Genomic DNA, 21,072 nt, shown 5'->3' on the forward strand with positions numbered 1-21,072 from the left:
TTTTCCTAAACATATCTTCAATTTTTTTGGAAATATTTTCTGTATCTTTATATTTTGAGGATTATTTTCCAAAAAAGCCTTATAATTTTTTCAGAAATATTTTCTGTATCTTTATATTTTGAGGATTATTTTCCAAAAATATCTTCTAATTTTTTCTGAAATATTTTCTGTATCTTTTATCTTTTCAAGATAATAGTCCCCCAAATCATCAATTTTTCCTTTAGTATTTTGAGGACTATTTTTCAAAAACATCTGATTTTTTCAGAAATATTTGTTGTATCTTTATAGTTTCAGGATTGTTTTCCAGAAAAATCTTCAAATTTTTCTGAAATATTTTCTGTATCTTTTATATTTTTCAGGATGATTTTCCTAAAAATTCTTCAATTTTTTTTCAAAAATATTTTCTGTGTCCTTAATATTTTAAAGATTATTTTCCAAAAAAATTTTCAATTTTTTTGGAAAGATTTTCTGTATCTTTATATTTTCAGGATTATTTTCCAAAAATCATCAAATTTTCTATAAATATTTTCTGTGTCTTTAGTATTTTGAGGATTATTTTTTAAAAAATTGAAAAATTTTTTGGAAATATTTTCTGTGTCTTTTATCTTTTTAAGATGATTTTCCCCCAAATCATCAATTTTTCCTTAAATATTTTCTGAGTCTTTTATATTTTGAGTATTATTTTCCAAAAAAATCTTTAATTTTTTTCTAATATATTTTCTGTGTCTTTAATATTTTAAGATTCTTTTCCCACAAAATCTTCAAATTTTGTCTGAAATATTTTTTCTATCTCTATTCAGGATAATTTCCCCAAAAATCGACATTTTTTTTCGTTAAATATTTTCTGTGTCTTCAATATTTTGAGGATTATTTTTTTAAAAATCTTCAAATTTTTCTGAAATATTTTCTGTATCTTTAATATTTCAGGATAAAAAAATCTTCAAATTTTTTTGGAAATATTTTCTGTTTCTTTCTATTTTCAGGAGTTAGAGAAGGGACTGAAGGAGCTTACGGGGATCTTAACCCCATAAGAAGAACAACAATATCAACCAACCAGATCCCCCAGAGCTCCCAGGGACTAAACCACCATCCAAAGAGCACACATGGACCGATACACGGCTCCAGCCGCCTATGTAGCAGCAGATGGCCTTGTCTGGCATCAATGGGAAGAGAGGACCTTGGTCCTGTGAATGAATGCTTGATACCCCAGTGTAGGGGAATTCCAGGGTGTTGAGGTAGGAGTGGGTGGGTAGGAGTGAGAGCATCTTCATTGAGGAAGGGCAAGGGGGAGGGGGATGAGAGTAGGGGGAAATGGATAACATTTGAAATGTAAATACATAAAATATCCATTAAAATATAAAGTTATATTTAAAACAAACAAGTTTACAAATGTTGTCCTCCTTTCTATTTCATGGAGAATTTAAAATTTAAAATTTAAAGTGTGTTGGTATTGGTTCTTCTTTGATGGTCTAGAAGTTACACTGTTTCGGGTTTTACATCAAGGTCTCTGATCCATTTGGAATTGATATTGTAATGGATGAAAGATGTGGTTTTAATTTCATTCTTTTACATGTGAACATCCAGTTTTCATTGTATCATTTGTTGACAATCATATCTTTCCTCCAGTGTGTATTTTTGGCGTCTTTGTCATATCAGATGACTCTAAATACATGCACTTATATTTGAGTCTTTTGTTACTGTTGTTGTGGTTGTTTGTTTTTTCAAGACAGGGTTTCACTGTGTAGCCCTGGCTACTCTGGAATTCACTCTGTAGACTAGGGTGGTCTCAAACTCACAAAGATTCACCTATGTCTGCCTCCCATATGCTTAGGTTAAAGATGTGCACCACCACTGCCCAATGAGTCTTATGTTTTGTTCCGTGGATCTATGCCAGTTTTGTGTCACTACAATTTTTAAAAAAAATATTATTATAGCTCTGTGTGTACAGCTTGGAATGTGGCAGGGTAGGTAGTCCTTACAACTTTAGTCCTTTCATTCAGAATTGCTTTGGCTAGGCAAGGCCTTTATCGTTTCCATGTGAATTTTAGTATTTTGAATTTTTCTTTCATGCATTTTAGTTTTCATTTTTCCTTATATGATTTAATTCTTCCATTTTATCATCAAATCTTGATATTCTGTCTTGTACTTGATCCACTCTTGCAAAGCATTCCTCTGATTTTCCTAATTGGGTCATTGACCTTTTTCAATTTCATCTTTATTTCAGCTTGACTTTTCAGTCCCTATTTCTAGCTCTTTATTGAATTCAGTTTTAAAATTCTGAATTGTCTTCATCATTTCCTGGTGTTTATCTAAGTCAGTGGTTTTCAACATCTTTAATGTTACAATCTCTTAATCCAGGATGTCATGTTGTGGTGACAGCCAGCCATTAAATTATCTCATTGCTACTTCATAACTATTATTTTGATACTGTTATAAATCATAATGTAACACTTGATATGCAGGATATTTGCTATGCAACCCCAAAGGGGTCATGACCCCATAGGTTGAGAACCACTGATGTAGGCAATTCTCATTGAGGGATATTTCTACAAGATTGGTAGCTGTGATGGGGAACATAGGATCTTATCCTTTCATTGTGTGTGTGTGTGTGTGTGTGTGTGTGTGTGTGTATTGATCTGGCATGTGGACTTCTTTCACTGATTGTATGTCTGATGTGAGATTCTAGGATGATTCTGCCGAGTGGAAGTTTAGCTTGTTTTGCTTTTGTCCAAGCTTAGGTAATTCCAAAGCTGACAGATTAGTCTTTTAGATACTTCGCGGTGGATTTTGTTTTTAGTGGAGTGATGGAAGTTATTCCAATTCACTGGTAACCCAGAAACCATGCAAATGGTTTGCCTGGACTCATGAAAAAGCTTTTACTATCTGATCTAGGCTTGGGAGTGTGAGAAAAGTTTGGGAAGGAATCTGGGGAAGTCACAAAGTTGGGCTGGTGCACAGTGTGTGTGACCAGGGCTAGGTCTGGGAATAGGAACCAAGTGCAGGGTGGGGGCATGGCAGTGCATTTTAAAATCCAAAGCAGTTAATGGTTTTTGTGTTCTAACTTTGTACCATAAACCTTACTGCTTGTGCATTAATGGTGAAGCATTTATTAGTGGCAAGAACAGAGGTTGATAGCTGCCTATTTTAGACTGAATATAGCTTGAAGATATGGGGGTTTTTTTGTCCATAGTGTTCTGGTAAACAGTGTTGAATTTAGTTATTGTGGTGTCCGCCACAAAGTGCCTCTAAAATGTCTAACCTTTTAGAGTGTAACTGGCCAAGTGCCCAGCTGCTGTATTCTATAATCCATTGTTATTTCCTTGCCAAGGCCATAGCTTCCATGGACTGCTCCCAAGTACTGAATGAGCAAGACAAGAATACTAATGCAGACCATTCCACAGAGACTGGATTCTTCTAGTGGCCATTTTGGGCTTGAGGACTCTACAACAATTTTTCTGGAATTGTACAACTACACTGCAGTCTAAGACCTTGCTTCTATCCCCTTCTTCAGAAATCAGTCCTGTGACATGATATGATAGTGTCCCGTTAATAACAAAAAAAACTTTATCCCTATTTTATTTCCCGTGAGTTTACTCCACTACTGCTTTTCACGAATATTTCTATCTTAACATCTGTTGGTTTTGTTTTATTTTGAAACAGTGTCCATATATCCCTGGTTGCCCCAGAAATTGCTATTTAAACTAGGCTAGCCTCAAACTCACAGAGCTGGCTGCCTGTCTAACCTGCAAGGGCTGGGATTAAAGGTATGCATTACCATGTTTAGCTTGACATTTGATATTTTAGAGGATTTAAACTAATAGTTATAAACATTACCAATGGAGAATGTTTTATATATAATCTATGTATCCCACATTTAGCTATTCTCCAGATGATTATTTGCAGAATGACTTGCAGTTGCTGGATCATCACTCTGTACTTCTCTCTATAACCCACGTCTCCTACTCTTGATGTTATTTGCCTACCTCAAGCGGGGATTGTGGAATTTTGAGAACTGTAGTTCTTTTGATAACTTGATGTAAATAAACATTCCTTTAGTTCATATAACTCAATACATTATTTGGTAGCTATTACCAGATACTGGTAGAGTAGAAGAAAATGACACCTTTCATATATAAATAAGGCTGCTATGAACATAGTAGAGCACGTGTCTTTGTTGTATGTTGGAGCGTCTTTTGGGTATATGCCCAGGAGTGGTATAGCTGGGTCCTCAGGTAGTGTAATGTACAATTTTCTGGAAAACCTCTAGACTGGTTTCCAGAGTGTTTGTACCAGTTTGCAATCCCACCAGCAATGGAAGAGTGTTCTTCTTTCCCCACATCATCGCCAGCATTTGCTGTCACCTGAGTTTTTGATCTTAGCCATTCTCAATGGTGTGAGGTGAAATCTCAGGGTTGTTTTGATTTTCATTTCCCATATGACTAAAGATGGTGAACATTTCTTTAGGTGTTTCTCAGCCATTCGGCATTCCTCAGCTGTGAGTTCTTTGTTTAGCTCTGTATCCCATTTTTTAATAGGGTTATTTGTCTCCCTGCGGTCTAACTTGAGTTCTTTGTATATTTTGGATATAAGCCCTCTATCTGTTGTAGGATTGGTAAAGATCTTTTCCCAATCTGTTGGTTGTCTCTTTGTCCTAACAACAGTGTCCTTTGCCTTACAGAAGCTTTGCAGTTTTATGAGATCCCATTTGTCGATTCTTGATCTTAGAGCATAAGCCATTGGTGTTCTGTTCAGGAAACTTTCTCCAGTGCCCATGTGATCGAGAATCTTCCCACTTTTTCTTCTATTAGTATGAGAGTATCTGGTTTGATGTGGAGGTCCACGATCCACTTGGATTTGAGCTTTGTACAGGGTGATAAGAATGGGTTTATTTGCATTCTTTTACATGCTGACCTCCAGTTGAACCAGCACCATTAGAAGGTTTCGCCCTGTTGGAGTAGGTGTGTCACAGTGGGGATGGGCTTAAATACCCCAACCTAGCTTCCTGGAAGTCAGTCTTCTACTAGCAGCCTTCAAAAGAAGATGTAGAGCTCCCAGCTCCTCCTCCACCATACCTGCCTGGATGCTGCCATATCCACAGTTTGATGATAATAGACCAAACTTCTGAACCTGTAAGCCACCCCTAATTAAATGTTGTCCTTTATAAGACTTGCCTTGGTCATGGTGTCTGTTCACAGCAGTAGAACTCTAAGACAAATTATAATCCCATAAAAATACCAATGACATTTTTTCATAGTAGTAAAAGAAATATATTAAAATTCATACAGGCCTATCTATGAATTATTAAAAAATCCTGAGCAAAAATAGTAACCCTTTAGAAATCATAATATTTAATTTCAAAATAAACTAAAAGCTTCAGTATCAAAAGTAATATTGTGTTGGTATTAAAACAGATAGGCAAACCAATGGAATGGAAAGAACAAAAAATAAATTTACACAGCTTTAGTCATCTGATTCTTGATAAAGATGCTAAAAATGTATTTTTAAATGAGAGAGAGAGCCTGTTCATTCAGTTTTGCTGAAAAAAATTGGACCTATACATATAAAAGAATAAAAGTATTTCTCTAGCTCTTTCCTTGTACAAAATCAACTCAAATCAGATCAAAGACCTTAACATAAGATGCAAACCTCTGAAACTGCTAGTGGAAAGCTCAACAGTATTCACAATAACTTTCTTAATATGACTCTGAAAGCCCAGAAAATAACAAAAATATTTGACAAGTGATATTATATAGAATTAGAAAGCTTCTGTGAAGCAGAGAAAAAAATGAACAGAATAAAGACATAGCTTATAACACAGGACAAAAGTCCAAAGATTAAATCCAGAATATAGAAAGAAATGCCAAATACATTAATGATTCAAATAATAAATGGACAAATAAACTGAGCAGACAGTTTTTAAACAATGAATAATAGTTATAGAAAAAATTTGAACATGTTTAACCATCAGGGAAATATATACATTGAAATTCTATCTTACTCCTGTCAGAATGTCTATTAGAAACAAAACAGTGCTCAGCATGGTGGTAGACACTTTTAATCTCAAAATTTGGGAGGCAAAAGCAGATGAACTTCTATGAATTCAAGGCAAGTATACATAGAGAATTCCAGGACAGTCATGGCTACATAAAGAGAGACCCTGTCTCAAGAGAAAGGTAATAGAAAGGGAGAAAGAGAAAAAGGGAAAAGGAAAAAAAGTGAAAGGGAGAAAGAAAGAAAAGGAGTGGAGAGGTGGTAGTGGAAAGGGGGAAGGGAGCAGGGGGAGGGGAAAGATTGTAAGGGTCAGAATGCTAGAAACTCTCTCCCAGAAATGGCTATGTAAACAAGACTAAAACAATGGTAATAGCAATAGATATGCTAATGTGGAAGTGAGGAATTTTCATGGGGTCTCACTCCTAGAATAAGAACTACAGTGATGGCTAGGAGAAAAATTAGCCTCTCTCAGACAGCTGCTGTCATTGTTTGAATATGTTTGGCTAGGGAGTGGTACTATTTGGAGGTGTGGCTTTGTTGGAATAGGTGTGTCACTGTGAACACTTTAAGACCCTCATCCTGGCTGACTGGAAGTCAGTCTTCCACTAACAGCCTTACTCTTAACTCCACCTTCACCATGACTGGCTAGACGCTGCCATGCTCCTGCCTTGATCATGGTATCTGTTCACAGAAGTAAAACTCTAACTAAAACAACCCCTTTATTGACTGTCTAATACAGACTGGTCAGTCTTAAAGCCATAAATTCATAAACAACAATAGACTCAGCAGGTTGTAATGTGTGTCTGTGTGTGTGTGTGTGTGTGTGTGTGTGTATGCATCTGCGCGTGTGCATGCCTACATATGTGGGGCAATGGACCATGCTACCACACAGGAAACTTATAAGGTCGAGCAGATTCAGGAATCATGCCAATTCTCATAATCGAGAATGGTAGTCATTTAAATCTACTCTCAACCAGGTTGCAGTCCTAGAACAAATGACCATGACACCCCATTGAGAGGACTGTGGCAATCACCTGAAGTCCTTCCACATGCAGATGAGGCATCCCTAACATCTCAGACTGAGCCAATAGAAAACATCTGCCTCTAGATCCCACCCCAACCCCAAATGTTTATAAGGTCCTATCCACAAGAAATAAAGTGTAGGAGTTATTTCACCAAAGATCTGAGGATGCCTGTCTCATTGAACTCTAACACTCCAGAGAAGAGTTTTCTCTCCTGAAGCTTTCGGTGTTACACTAGATCCCACCTAATAAGCCAGGTGTGCACTAGACCTCAGCCACTTCCTGCTGGGTGGCTTCAACGTTGCCTCCTATCTGCCCCCTGTGTCTTCCTGCCTGCCACCAACTCCAAGACAGTAGTTGCAGTGGAAGGGGTCCAGTGGATTGCCCTGCTCTGGCCTCCCCTGGGAGAGCTGTAACTCTTTGGCTGCTCTGGCCAGGCCAGAGTCCTGTGGATCCCTGCTGATAGCTCCTGGTGTGCAGACTGACATACGATCCACGCCTTCTGTATGTAACAATAATAAAGAAAAAGAAGCTACCACCTTGAGAGAGGGTGTCATGGGGTTGGAGGGAGGAAAGGTGAGGGGGGAAATCATGTAATTCTATTTCAATTAAAATACATTTTGTAAAAAAAAAAACCTAAAAATAGAATTAACCATTTAATATAGTTATATCACTCAACGATATATACCATGGGAATCAAAATCAATATTTAAGAGATACGTACACATTCTTATTTATTGATGTACTACTTCATGACATCCCAGCTATGAAATCAATCTAAATATCAACAAAATAGATGCCAAATATAGCATATATTTAATTTAGTAATATTCAACCACAAAATAAAATCCTGGCACTTTCAGGAAAATGATCAGAATTAAAGATCATCATATTTAATGAAATAATAAATATTGAGAAAAACAATGTATCCTACATTTCTCTCAAATGTGATATCTAAGGGGAAAAAGATGAAAGACTAAAGATGTAGTTTAATGTTAGTGTAGCATGTACAAGGTTCTAGATTCAATCTCTAGCATCAGAAAAGAAAATGATATAAAAGTAGACAGAGGACAATTAGGGAAGTAGAAAGGGATCAGGGGGAAGGGCAAGAGAAAAGAGAGGACAGTGGGGAATGGGTAGGCTTCAAACATGTTGTGCGTTATGAAATGATATGAAACATAATGAAGGCACTCTGTGCGCCTGCTCCTCCCTAAGTGTTCCTCTTCTACAGCCGCTCCGCAGTCGCCGCCGCCATGAGGGAGATCCTGCACCTGCAGGCTGCGCAGTGCGGCAACCAGATTGGCGCCAAGGTCTGGGAGGTAATCAGCGACGAGCATGGCATTGATCCCACTGGCACGTACCACGGAGATAGCGACCTCTAGCTGGAGCGCATCAACGTGTACTACAACGAGGCCACCGGTGGCAAGTATGTGCCCCGCGCTGTGCCCCTGGACTTGGAGCCCGGCACCATGGACTCGGTGCGCTCAGGGCCCTTCGGGCAGATCTTCAGACCTGATAACTTCGTCTTTGGTCAGAGTGGGCTGGGAACAACTGAGCCAAGGGGCACTACACAGAAGGTGCAGAGCTGGTTGACTCGGTGTTGGACGTTGTGACAAAGGAAGCTGAGAGCTGTGACTGCTTGCAGGGCTTCCAGCTGACCCACTCCCTGGGTTGGGGGGACTGGGTCTGGGGTGGGTACCCTCCTTATCAGCAAGATCCCGGAGGAGTACCCAGCCAGAATCTTGAACACCTTCAGTGTGGTCCCTTCCCCCAAGGTGTCGGACACAGTGGTTGAGCCCTACAATGACACCCTTTCAGTCCACCAGCTTGTTGAAAACACAGATGAGACCTATTGTATTGATAACGAAGCACTCTATGACATCTGCTTCAGAACCCTAAAGCTGACCACACCCACTTATGGTGACCTGAACCATCTAGTGTCTGCCACCATGAGTGAGGTAACCACTTGCCTGTGATTCTCTGGCCAGCTAAATGCTGACCTGCAGAAACTGGCTGTAAATACTCACCTGCACTTCTTCATGCCTGGTTTTGCCCCCTTGACCAGCTGGGGAAGCCAGCAGTACCGTGCCCTGACAGTTCCTGAGCTCACCCAGCAGATGTTTGATGCCAAGAACATGATGGCTGCCTGTGATCCCCGCCATGGGCACTACTTGACAGTTAAATCTGAGCAGAAAGATTCCATCAGGAATTAAAATAAAGATAACTTAGAGTCTATGTTTGGATAGCACCAAATAAGACTAAGAAATTAAAAACCTAACTGTCTTACATTTTAACTCAAAATACAAAAGAATGAACTACATAAATCCAAAATTGAACATTTAATTATAAAAGGGCTTTGGAGTGGCCTAGTAAAGAGCATGGGAAAATTACTTTTCCCAAAGAAAAGACAAAATGAAAAGTTGTCAAAAATACCCCTTTATGGCACCAGATATTAAAATGATGTAATAATCTAAAAAGTATTAAGTACACTCCAGACAGAAAAGCAGGTAGATTAACTTGATTTTCAACTCTCAACCTCTCCTCCAAATCAAAATCCAATCCCCCACTCTCATTCATACCTCTGTAGCATACCACATGCTCTGGTCTCCACTTCTCTATTACCACTTCCAGTGGAAAACACAGAAATTCCTCTTCAAATTTCCTTTTCCTTGGCTCATCCAACATAAAAATTGCCATCCTACCAAAAGCAATCTACAGATTCAGTGAAATCTCTATCAAAATTCCTACATAATTCCTTACAGATCTTGAAATGATATTTCTCCATTTCGTGTGGAAAACAAACAAACAAACATCTGTGTAATGAATCCTGTTTAAAAAAGATCCTGAATAGTAAAAGAAGTATTAAAATCACCATCTCTGATTTCAAGTTTACTACAAAGGCTATAATAATAAAAACAGCATATTGGTACAAAAATGGACCTGTTGATCAATAGATTCAAATTGAAGACACAGACATACATCCACATACCTATGGACTGATTTTCATAAAGAAGCCACAACACACACTAGGAAAAACAGACAGCATATACAACAAATGGTGTTGGTTAAACTGGATGTGTGCATGTAGAAGAATGCAAGTAAAAACACGTCTATTACCCTGCATGAAACTCAAAAACCTTAACATAAAACCAGATACACTGAACATGACAAAAGAATAAGTGGAGTAAAGCCTTGAACTCATTGGCCCAGGAATAACTTTTTGGACAGAGCACCATTAGAACACATACCAAGATCAATGATTGATAAGTGGGACTTCATGAAAGCAAGAAGCTTCTTCCTAGCAAAGAGCACTATTATTCAAAAAAGCTACAGCCTACAGAATGGGATTTTTTAATTAGATATTATTTCTTTACTTACATTTCAAATGTTATTCCCTCAAAGGAAAAATCCACCAAGATGAACTCTCAATCCTAAAGATATGTGTTCCAAATGCAAGGACACCTACATTCTTAAAAGAAACCTTATTAAAACACAAAGCACCCATTACACCTCACATGATAATAGTAGGAGATTTGAAAACCCCACTCTCATCAATGGACAGATCATGGAAACATAAATTAAACAGAGACATAATTAAACAGAGAAACTAACAGAAGTTATGAACCAAAAGGATTTAACAGATCTTGACAGAACAACCCATCCTAAAACAAAAGGATATACCTTCTTCTCAGCACCTCATGTACCTTCTCCAAAATTGACCACATAATTGATCACAAAACAGGCGTCGACAGATACAGTAAGATAGAAATAATCCCATGCATCCTGCCAAGATCACCATGGATTAAGAGTGTGGTCTTCAAGGAGAACAATAATGACAGAAAGTCCACACATACATGGAAGTTGAACAATGCTCTACTTAGTGACAATTTGGTCAAGGAAGAAAAAAAGAAAGAAATTAAAGACTTCGTACAATTTAATGAAAATGAAGATACAACATTCCCAAACATACAGGACACAAAGAAAGCAGTGCTAAGAGGAAAACTCATAGCTCTGAGTGCCTGCAAAAAGGAAGAAGAGAGAGCATAAGTCAGCAGCTGGACAGCACACCTAAAAGCTCTAAAATAAAAAGAAATAAATAAACCCAAGAGGAGTAGAAGGCAGGAACTAATCAAACTCAGGGATGAAATCAACCAAGTAGAAACTAAAAGGACTATACAAAGAATCAACAAAACCAGGAGCTGTTTCTTTGAGAAAATCAACAAGATAGATAAACCCTTAGACAGACTAACTGGAGGTCACAGAGATTGTATCCAAATTAACAAATTCAGAAATGAAAAGGGAGAAATAACAACAGAATCTGAGGAAATTAAAAAAATTATCAGATTCTACTAAAAAAGCCTATATTCAACAAAACTGGAAAATCTGGAGGAAATGGACAATTTTCTATACAGATACCAGGTACCAAAGTTAAACCAGGAACAAATAAACCATCTAAACAACCCCATAACTCCTAAAGAAATAGAAGCAGTTATTAAAAGTCTCCCAACCAAAACGAGTCAAGGACCAGATAGGTTTAGTGCAGAATTCTATCAGACCTTCATAGAAGACCTCATACCAATACTGTCCAAACTATTCCACAAGATAGAAACAGACAGAGCACTATCTAATTCCTCTTATGAAGCCACAATTACTCTTTTTTTTTAACTTGAGTATTTCTTATTTACATTTCGAGTGTCATTCCCTTTCCCGGTTTATGGGCCAACATCCCCCTAAGCCCTCCCCCTCCCCTTCTTTATGGGTGTTCCCCTCCCCATCCTCCCCCCATTGCCACCCTCCCCCCAACAATCACATTCAGTCTTAGCAGAACCCAGGGCTTCCCCTTCCACTGGTGATCTTACTAGAATATTCAATGCTACCTATGAGGTCAGAGTCCAGGGTCAGTCCATGTGTAGTCTTTAGGTAGTGGCTTAGTCTCTGGAAGCTCTGGTTGCTTGGCATTGTTGTTCATATGGGGTCTCAAGCCCCTTCAAGCTCTTCCAGTTCTTTCTCTGATTCCTTCAACGGGGGTCCTGTTCTCAGTTCAGTGGTTTGCTGCTGGCATTCGCCTCTGTATTTGTTGTATTCTTGCTGTGTCTCTCAGGAGAGATCAACATGCGGTTCCTGTCTGCCTGCACTTCTTTGCTTCATCCATCTTGTCTAATTGGGCCACAATTACTCTTATACCAAAACCATGCAAAGATCCTACTAAGAAAGAGAACTTCAGACCAATTTCCCTTATGAATATCAACGCAAAAATACTCAATAAAATCCTTGCAAACCGAATCCAAGAACACATCAAAATGATCATCCATCATGATCAAGTAGGCTTCATTCCAGGGATGCAGGGACAATTTAAAATATGAAAATCCATCAATGTAATCCACTACTAAATAACAAACTCAAAGATAAGAACAACATGCTCACTTCATTAGATGCTGAGAAAGCATTTGATAAAATTCAACACCCCTTCATGATAAAAGGCCTGGAAAGATCATGAATTCAAAGCCCATATCTAAACATAGTAAAAGCTATATACAGCAAGCCAGTAGTTAACATCAAACTAAATGGAGAGAAACTTGAAGCAATCCCACTAAAATCAGGGACTAGACAAGGCTGCCCACTCTCTCCATACTTATTCAATATAGTACTAGAAGTCCTAGCCAGAGAAATCAGACAATGAAAGGAGGTCAAAGACATACAAGTTGGAAGGGAAGAAATCAAAATATCACTATTTGCAGATGATATGACTGTGTACTTAAGTGACCCCAAGAGTTCCATCAGAAATCTACTTAACCTGATAAACAACATCAGCAAAGTATCAGGTTATAAAATTAACTCAAACAAATCAGTAGCCTTCCTCTATTCAAAGGATTAAACAGGTTGAGAGAGAAATTAGGGAAATGACACGCTTTAAAATAGTCCCAAATAATATAAAATATCTTGATGTGACTTTAACCAAGCAAGTGAAAGATATGTATGACAAGAACTTCAAGTCTCTGAAGAAAAAAATTGAGCAAGATCTCAGAAGATGGAAATATCTCCCATGTTCATGGACTGGCAGGATTAATATAGCAAAGATGGTCATTTTGCCAAAAAATGATCTACAGATTCAATGCAATCCACATAAAAATTCTTACTCAATTCTTTATAGAGATAGAAAGAGCAATTTGCAAATTAATTTGGAATAACAAAAAACCCAGGATAGTGAAAACTGTACTCAACAATAAAAGAACTTCTGGGGGAATCACCATCCCTGACTCAAACAGTGTTACAGAGCAATAGTCATAAAAACTGTATGGTATTGGTACAGAGACAGGTAGATAGGTCAGTGGAACAGAATTGAAGACCCAGAAATGAACACACACACCTATGGTCACTTGATCTTTGACAGAGGAGCTAAAACGATACAGTGGAAGAAAGATAGCATTTTCAACAAATGGTGCTGGTTCAACTGGAGGTCAGCATGTAAAAGAATGAAAATTGATCCATTCTTATTGCCCTGCAAAAATCTTAAGTCCAAGTGGATCCAGGATCTCCACCTCAAACCAGATGCATTCAAACTAATAGAAGAAAAATTTGGGAAGAGTTCTGAACACATGGGTACTGGGGAAAATTTCCTGAACAAAACACCAATGGCTTATGCTCTAAGATCAAGAATTGACAAATGGGACCTCATAAAACTGCAAAGCTTCTGTAAGCAAAAGACACTGTCATTAGGACAAAATGGCAACCAACAGATTGGGAAAAGATCTTTACCAATCCTACATCTGATAGAGGATTAATATCCAAAATATACAAAGAACTCAAGAAGTTAGACTCCAGAGAGCCACATAACCATATTAAAAAATGGGGTACAGAGCTCAACAAAACATTCTCAACTGAGGATAATCAAAGGGCCAAAAAACACCTAAAGAAATGTTCAACATCCTTAGTCATCAAAACAACCCTGAGACTCCACCTCACACCAGTCAAAATGGCTAAGATAAAAAATTCAGGTGTCAGAAGATTCTGGTGAGGATGTGGAGAAAGAGGAATACTCCTTCATTGTTGGTGGGAGCTGCAGATCCCCTGCGGTCCAGACATAGCCTGAATCTGAAGGGACCCAGATCCTGTGGGAGGGAGAGCTAAACCTTCAGAGGAGCAGACCCGCCTGGGAAGCCAGAAGAGACTACACTCTGCCCACATTTCTGACTCTAGAGGAAAATGCCTAGCGCCATCTGGGCCCCCTGTGAACAGGGACCCGAGAAAAGGCAGGGCAGGCCCTTCTGATTACTGCCCTCACAGAGAGCTGAAACGCAGTCCCCCAAGGAGTGACTTCAGGCCTGAGACCAGAGGTAAGACCAACTTCTGTGCTCCAAGTGACCTGCCTAGTGGACTCAGGACACACACCCACAAGAACAGCTGAAGACCAGTAGACAGGAAAGACTACACACCTGAAAGCAGAATTATATGTTCCCATAACTGGCTGAAAGGAAACAGGAAAACGGGTCTACAGCACTCCTGACACACAGGCCTATAGGACAGTCTAGCCACTGTCAGAAATAGCAGAAAAAGATAACACTAGAGACAACATGATGGTGAGAAACAAGTGCAGGAACCCAAGCAACAGAAACCAAGACTACATGGCATCACCAGAGCCCAATTCTCCCGCCAAAGCAAACACTGAATATCCAAACACACCAGAAAAGCAAGATCTAGATTTAAAATCACATTTAATCATGATGATGGAGGACTTCAAGAAAGACATAAAGAACTCCCTTAGAGAAATGCAGGAAAACACAAATAAACAAGTAGAAGCCTATAGAGAGGAATCACAAAAATCCCTGAAAGAATTACTGGAAAACACAATCAAAGGGTGAAGGAATTGAAAATGGAAATAGAAGCAATAAAGAAAGCACAAAGGGAGAAAACCCTGGATATAGAAAACGAAAGGAAGAGACAAGGAGCTGTAGATACAAGCATCACCAACAGAATTCAAGACATAGAAGAGAGAATCTCAGGAGCAGAAGATTCCATAGAAATCATCGATACAACTGTCAAAGATAATGTAAAGCGGAAAAAGATACTGGCCCAAAACATACAGGAAATCCAGGGCACAATGAGAAGATCAAACCTAAGGATAATAGGTATAGAAGAGAGTGAAGACTCGCAGCTCAAAAGACCAGTAAATATCTTCAAGGAAATCATAGAAGAAAACTTCCCTAACCTAAAGAAAGAGATGCCCATAAACATACAAGAAGCCTACAGAACTCCAAATAGATTGAACCAGAAAAGAAACTCCTCCCGTCACATAATAGTCAAAACACCAAATGCACAAAACAAAGAAAGAATATTAAAAGCAGTAAGGGAAAAAGGTCAAGTAACATATAAAGGCAGACCTATCAGAATTACAACAGACTTCTCACCAGACACTATGAAAACGAAAAGATCCTGGACAGATGTCATACAGATCCTAGGAGAACACAAATGCCAGCCCAGGTTACTGTATCCAGCAAAACTCTCAATTAACATAGATGGAGAAACCAAGATATTCCATGACAAAACCAAATTTACACAATATCTTTCTACAAATCCAGCCCTACAAAGGATAATAAATGGTAAAGTCCTATGCAAGGAGGCAAGTTTCACCCTAGTAAAAGCAAGAAATTAATTGTTTTGCAACAAAACAAAAAGAAGACAAGCACAAACATAATCTCACATCCAAATACGATTATAATAGGAAGCAACAATTATAATAGGAAGCAACAATCAATATTCCTTAATATCTCTCAACATCAGTCGATTCAGATTAACAAACAAACTGGATACGCAATGAGGATCCAACATTTTGCTGCCTACAGGAAAAACACCTCAGAGACAAAGACAGACACTACCTCAGAGTGAAAGGCTGGAAAACAACTTTCCAAGCAAATGGTCTGAAGAATCAAGCTGGAGTAGCCATTCTAATACCGAATAAAATAGATTTTTAACTAAAAGTCATCAAAAAAGATAAGGAAGGGCACTTCATATTCATCAAAGGAAAAATCCACCAAGATGAATTCTCAATCCTAAATACCTATGCTCCAAATAAAAGAGCACCTACATACATAAAAGAAACCTTACTAAAGCTCAAAGCACACATTGCACCTCAAACAATAATACTAGATTTCAACAACCCACTCTCATCAATGGACAGATCATGGAAACAGAAATTAAACAGAGACATAGACAGACTAAGAGAAGTCATGAGCCAAATGGATTTCACAGACATTTATAGAACATTCTATCCTAAAACAAAAAGAAATACCTTCTTCTCACAACCTCCTGGTACTTTCTCCAAAATTGACCATATAATTATTCATAAAACAGGCCTAAATAGATACAGAAAGATAGAAATAATCCCATGCATCCTATCAGACCACCACGGGCTAAAGCTGGTCTTCAATAACAATAAGGAACGAATGCCCATATATATATGGAACTTGAATAATGCTCTACTCAATGATAACCTGGTCAAGGAAGAAATAAAGAAAGAAATTAAAGACTTCTTAGAATTTAATGTAAATGAAGGTACAACATACAAAAGTTATGGGACACAATGAAAGCTGTCCGAAGAGGAAAACTCATACCTCTGAGTGCATGCAGAAAGAAACAGGAGACAGCATATATCAGCAGCTTGACAGCACACTTAAAAGCTCTAGAACAAAAAGAAGCAAACACACCCAGGAGGAGTAGAAGACAGGAAATAATCAAACTCAGAGCTGAAATCAACCAGGTAGAAACAAAAAGGACTATACAAAGAATCAACAGAACCAAAAGCTGGTTCCTTGAGAAAATCAACAAGATAGATAAACCCTTAGCCAGACTAACGAGAGGATGCAGAGAGTGTGTACAAATTAACAAAATCAGAAATGAAAAGGGAGACATAACAACAGAGCCAGAGGAAATTCAAAAAATCATCAGATCCTACTATAAAAGCCTATATTCAGCAAAACTTGAAAATCTGGACCAAATGGACAATTTCCTAGAGAGATACCAGGTACCAAAGTTAAATCAGGAACAGATAAACCAGTTAAACAACCCCATAACTCCTAAAGAAATAGAAGCAGTCATTAAAAGTCTCCCAACAAAAAAGAGCCCAGGTCCAGATGGGTTCAGTGCCGAATTCTATCAGACCTTCGTAGAAAACCTCATACCAATACTATCCAAACTATTCCACGAAATTGAAACAGATGGAGCACTACAGAATTCCTTCTATGAAGCCACAATTTCTCTTACTTAAACCACACAAAGACCCAAAAAAGAAAGAGAACTTCAGACCAATTTCGCTTATGAATATTGATGCAAAGATACTCAATAAAATTCTTGCAAACCGAATCCAAGAACACATCAAAACAATCATCAATCATGATCAAGTAGGCTTCATTCCAGGGATGCAGGAATAGTTTATAATATATGAAAAACCATCAACGTAATCCACTATATAAACAAACTGAAAGGTAAAAACCACATGATCATTTCATTAGATGCTGAGAAAGCACTTGATAAAATTCAACACCCCTTCATTATAAAAGTCCTGGAAAGAATAGGAAATCAAGGCCCATAACTAAGCATAGTAAAAGCCATATACAGCAAAACAGTAGCTAATATTAAACTAAATGGAGAGAAACTTGAAGCAATCCCACTAAAATCGGGGACTAGACAAGGCTGCCCATTCTCTCCCTACTTATTCAATATAGTTTTTGAAGTTCTAGCCAGAACAATCAGACAACAAAAAGAGATGAACGGGATACAGATTGGAAAGGAAGAAGTCAAAATATCACTATTTCCAGACGATATGATTGTATACTTAAGTGATCCCAAAAGTTCCACCAGAAACTACTAAACCTGATAAACATCTTCAGCAAAGTGGCTGGGTATAGAATCAACTCAAATAAATCAGTAGCCTTCCTCTACACAAAAGAGAAACGAGTCAAGAAAGAAATTAGAGAAATTACACCCTTCATAATAGTCCCAAATAATAAAAAAAAACCTCGGTATGACTTTGACCAAGGAAGTGAAAGATCTGTATGATAAGAACTTCACGGCTCTGAAGAAAGAAATTGAAGAAGATCTCAGAAGATGGAAAGATCTCGCATGCTCATGGATTGGCAGGATTACTATAGTAAAAATGGCCATTTTACCAAAAGCGATCTACAGATTCACTGCAATTCCCATCAAAATACCAACCCAATTCTTCAAAGAATTAGAACAATTTGCAACTTCATCTGGAATAACAAAAAACCCAGGATAGCTAAAACTATCCTCAACAATAAAAAGACTTCTTGGGGGAATCACTATCCCTGAACTCAAGCAGTATTACAGAGCAATAGTGATAAAAACTGTATGGTTTTGGTACAAAGACAGAGAGATAGACCAGTAGAATAGAATTGAAGACCCAGAAATGAACCCACACACCTATGGTCACTTGATTTTTGACAAAGGAGCCAAAATCCAATGGAAAAAAGATAGCCTTTTCAGCAAATGGTGCTGGTTCAACTGGAGGTCAGCTTGTAGAAGAATGCAGATCGATCCATCTTATCACCCTGTACAAAGCTTAAGTCCAAGTGAATCAAGGACCTCCACATCAAACCAGATACACTGAAACTAATAGAAGAAAAAGTGGGGAAGAATCTTGAACACATAGGCACTGGAGAAAATTTTCTGAACAAAACATCAATGGCTTATGCTCTAAGATCAAGAATCGACAGTTGAGACCTCATAAAATTGCAAAGCTACTGTAAGGCAAATGACACTGTCATTAGAACAAAATGGCAACCAACAGACTGGGAAAAGATCTTTACCAATCCTACAACTGATAGAGGGCTTATATCCAAAATATACAAAGAACTCACGAAGTTAGACTTCAGGGAGACAAATAACCCTATTAAAAAATGGGGTTCACCACACACCTATGGGCACTTGATTTTTGACAAAGGAGCCAAAACCATCCAATGGAAAAAAGACAGCATTTTCAGCAAATGATGCTGGTTCAACTGGAGGTCAACATGTAGAAGAATGCAGATCAATCCATGCTTATCACCCTGTACAAAGCTTAGGTCCAAGTGGATCAAGGACCTCCACATCAAACCAGATACACTCAAACTAATAGAAGAAAAACTAGGGAAGCATCTGGAACACATGGGCACTGGAAAAAATTTCCTGAACAAAACACCAATGGCTTATGCTCTAAGATCAAGAATCGACAAATGGGATCTCATAAAACTGCAAAGCTTCTGTAAGGCAAAGGACACTGTGGTTAGGACAAAGCAACAACCAACAGATTGGGGAAAGATCTTTACCAATCCTACAACAGATAGAGGCCTTATATCCAAAATATACAAAGAACTCAAGAAGTTAGACCGCAGGGAGACAAATAACCCTATTAAAAAATGGGGTTCAGAGCTAAACAAAGAACTCACAGCTGAGGAATGCCGAATGGCTGAGAAACACCTAAAAAAATGTTCAACATCTTTAGTCATAAGGGAAATGCAAATCAAAACAACACTGAGATTTCACCTCACACCAGTGAGAATGGCTAAGATCAAAAACTCAAGTGACAGCAGATGCTGGCGAGGATGCGGAGAAAGAGGAACACTCCTCCATTGTTGGTGGGATTGCAGACTGGTACAACCATTCTGGAAATCAGTCTGGAGGTTCCTCAGAAAATTGGACATTGAACTGCCTGAGGATCCAGCTATATCTCTCTTGGGCATATACCCATAAGATGCCCCAACATATAAAAAAGACACATGCTCCACTATGTTCATCGCAACCTTATTTATAATAGCCAGAAGCTGGAAAGAACCCAGATGCCCTTCAACAGAGGAATGGATACAGAAAATGTGGTACATCTACACAATGGAATATTACTCAGCTATCAAAAACAATGACTTTATGAAATTCGTAGGCAAATGGTTGGAACTGGAAAATATCATCCTAAGTGAGGTAACCCAATCACAGAAAAACACACATGGCATGCACTCATTGATAAGTGGCTATTAGCCCAAACGCTTAAATTACCCTAGATGCCTAGAACAAATGAAACTCGAGACGGATGATCAAAATGTGAATGCTTCACTCCTTCTTTAAAAGGGGAATAAGAATACCCGTGGCAGGGAATAGAGAGGCAAAGATTAAAACAGACACAGAAGGAACACCCATTCAGAGCCTGCCACACAAATGGCCCACACATATACAGCCATCCAATTAGACAAGATAGATGAAGCAAAGAAGTGCAGGCCAACAGGAGCCGGATGTAGATCGCTCCTGAGAGACACAGCCAGAATACAGCAAATACAGAGGCGAATGCCAGCAGCAAACCACTGAACTGAGAATAGGACCCCCATTGAAGGAATCAGAGAAAGAACTGGAAGAGCTTGAAGGGGCTCGAGACCCCATATGTACAACAATGCCAACCAACCAGAGCTTCCAGGGACTAAGCCACTACCTAAGGTCTATACATGGACTGACCCTGGACTCTGACCTCATAGGTAGCAATGAATATTCTAGTAAGATCACCAGAGGAAGGGGAAGCCCTGGGTCCTGCTAAGACTGAACTCCCAGTGAACTAGATTGTTGAAGGGAGGGCGGCAATGGGGGGAGGATGGGAAGGGGAACACCCATAAAGAAGGGGAGGGGGAGGGGTTAGGGGGATGTTTGCCCGGAAACCGGGAAAGGGAATAACACTCGAAATGTATATAAGAAATTCTCAAGTTAATAAAAAAAAAGAAAGAAAGAAAGAAAGAAAGAAACTTCTTTCTAAACAACAATATTCCTAACTTGGTGCCATGTACTACATTTGAACAGGGCTACAGAAAAGACCCACAGCCCAGCTTTACGTGTGTTACACATCAAGTGATCCGATGTATTGGTGGTGATCTCTTTGTGTGTACTGTGCTACACGGGTTGGTGACACTATGGTGTTGTGGGTATTTCACAGTCCAGCTGGTATCTCTAAGAGTGATAAACAATAGCCACTGCAGAACTATTGACTTTAATTTACTTAATTTAGATTTACCTTGAGCTTGTTCATTCATAA

At 38.6% G+C, this 21,072-nt stretch overlaps 1 protein-coding gene and 1 pseudogene across 3 annotated transcripts in view; one reads left to right on the plus strand and one right to left on the minus strand.

Moving 5' to 3' along the window:
* LOC134481269 (uncharacterized) overlaps nucleotides 1–21,072 on the minus strand; it is a 153,480-nt gene that overhangs the window by 92,544 nt on the left and 39,864 nt on the right. The window lies entirely within an intron of this gene.
* On the plus strand, nucleotides 8,174–9,241 carry Tubb4b-ps2 (tubulin, beta 4B class IVb, pseudogene 2; annotated as a pseudogene).

The sequence above is a fragment of the Rattus norvegicus genome, chromosome 12 (assembly GCF_036323735.1).
Source record: "Rattus norvegicus strain BN/NHsdMcwi chromosome 12, GRCr8, whole genome shotgun sequence".
Taxonomy (NCBI): domain Eukaryota; kingdom Metazoa; phylum Chordata; class Mammalia; order Rodentia; family Muridae; genus Rattus; species Rattus norvegicus.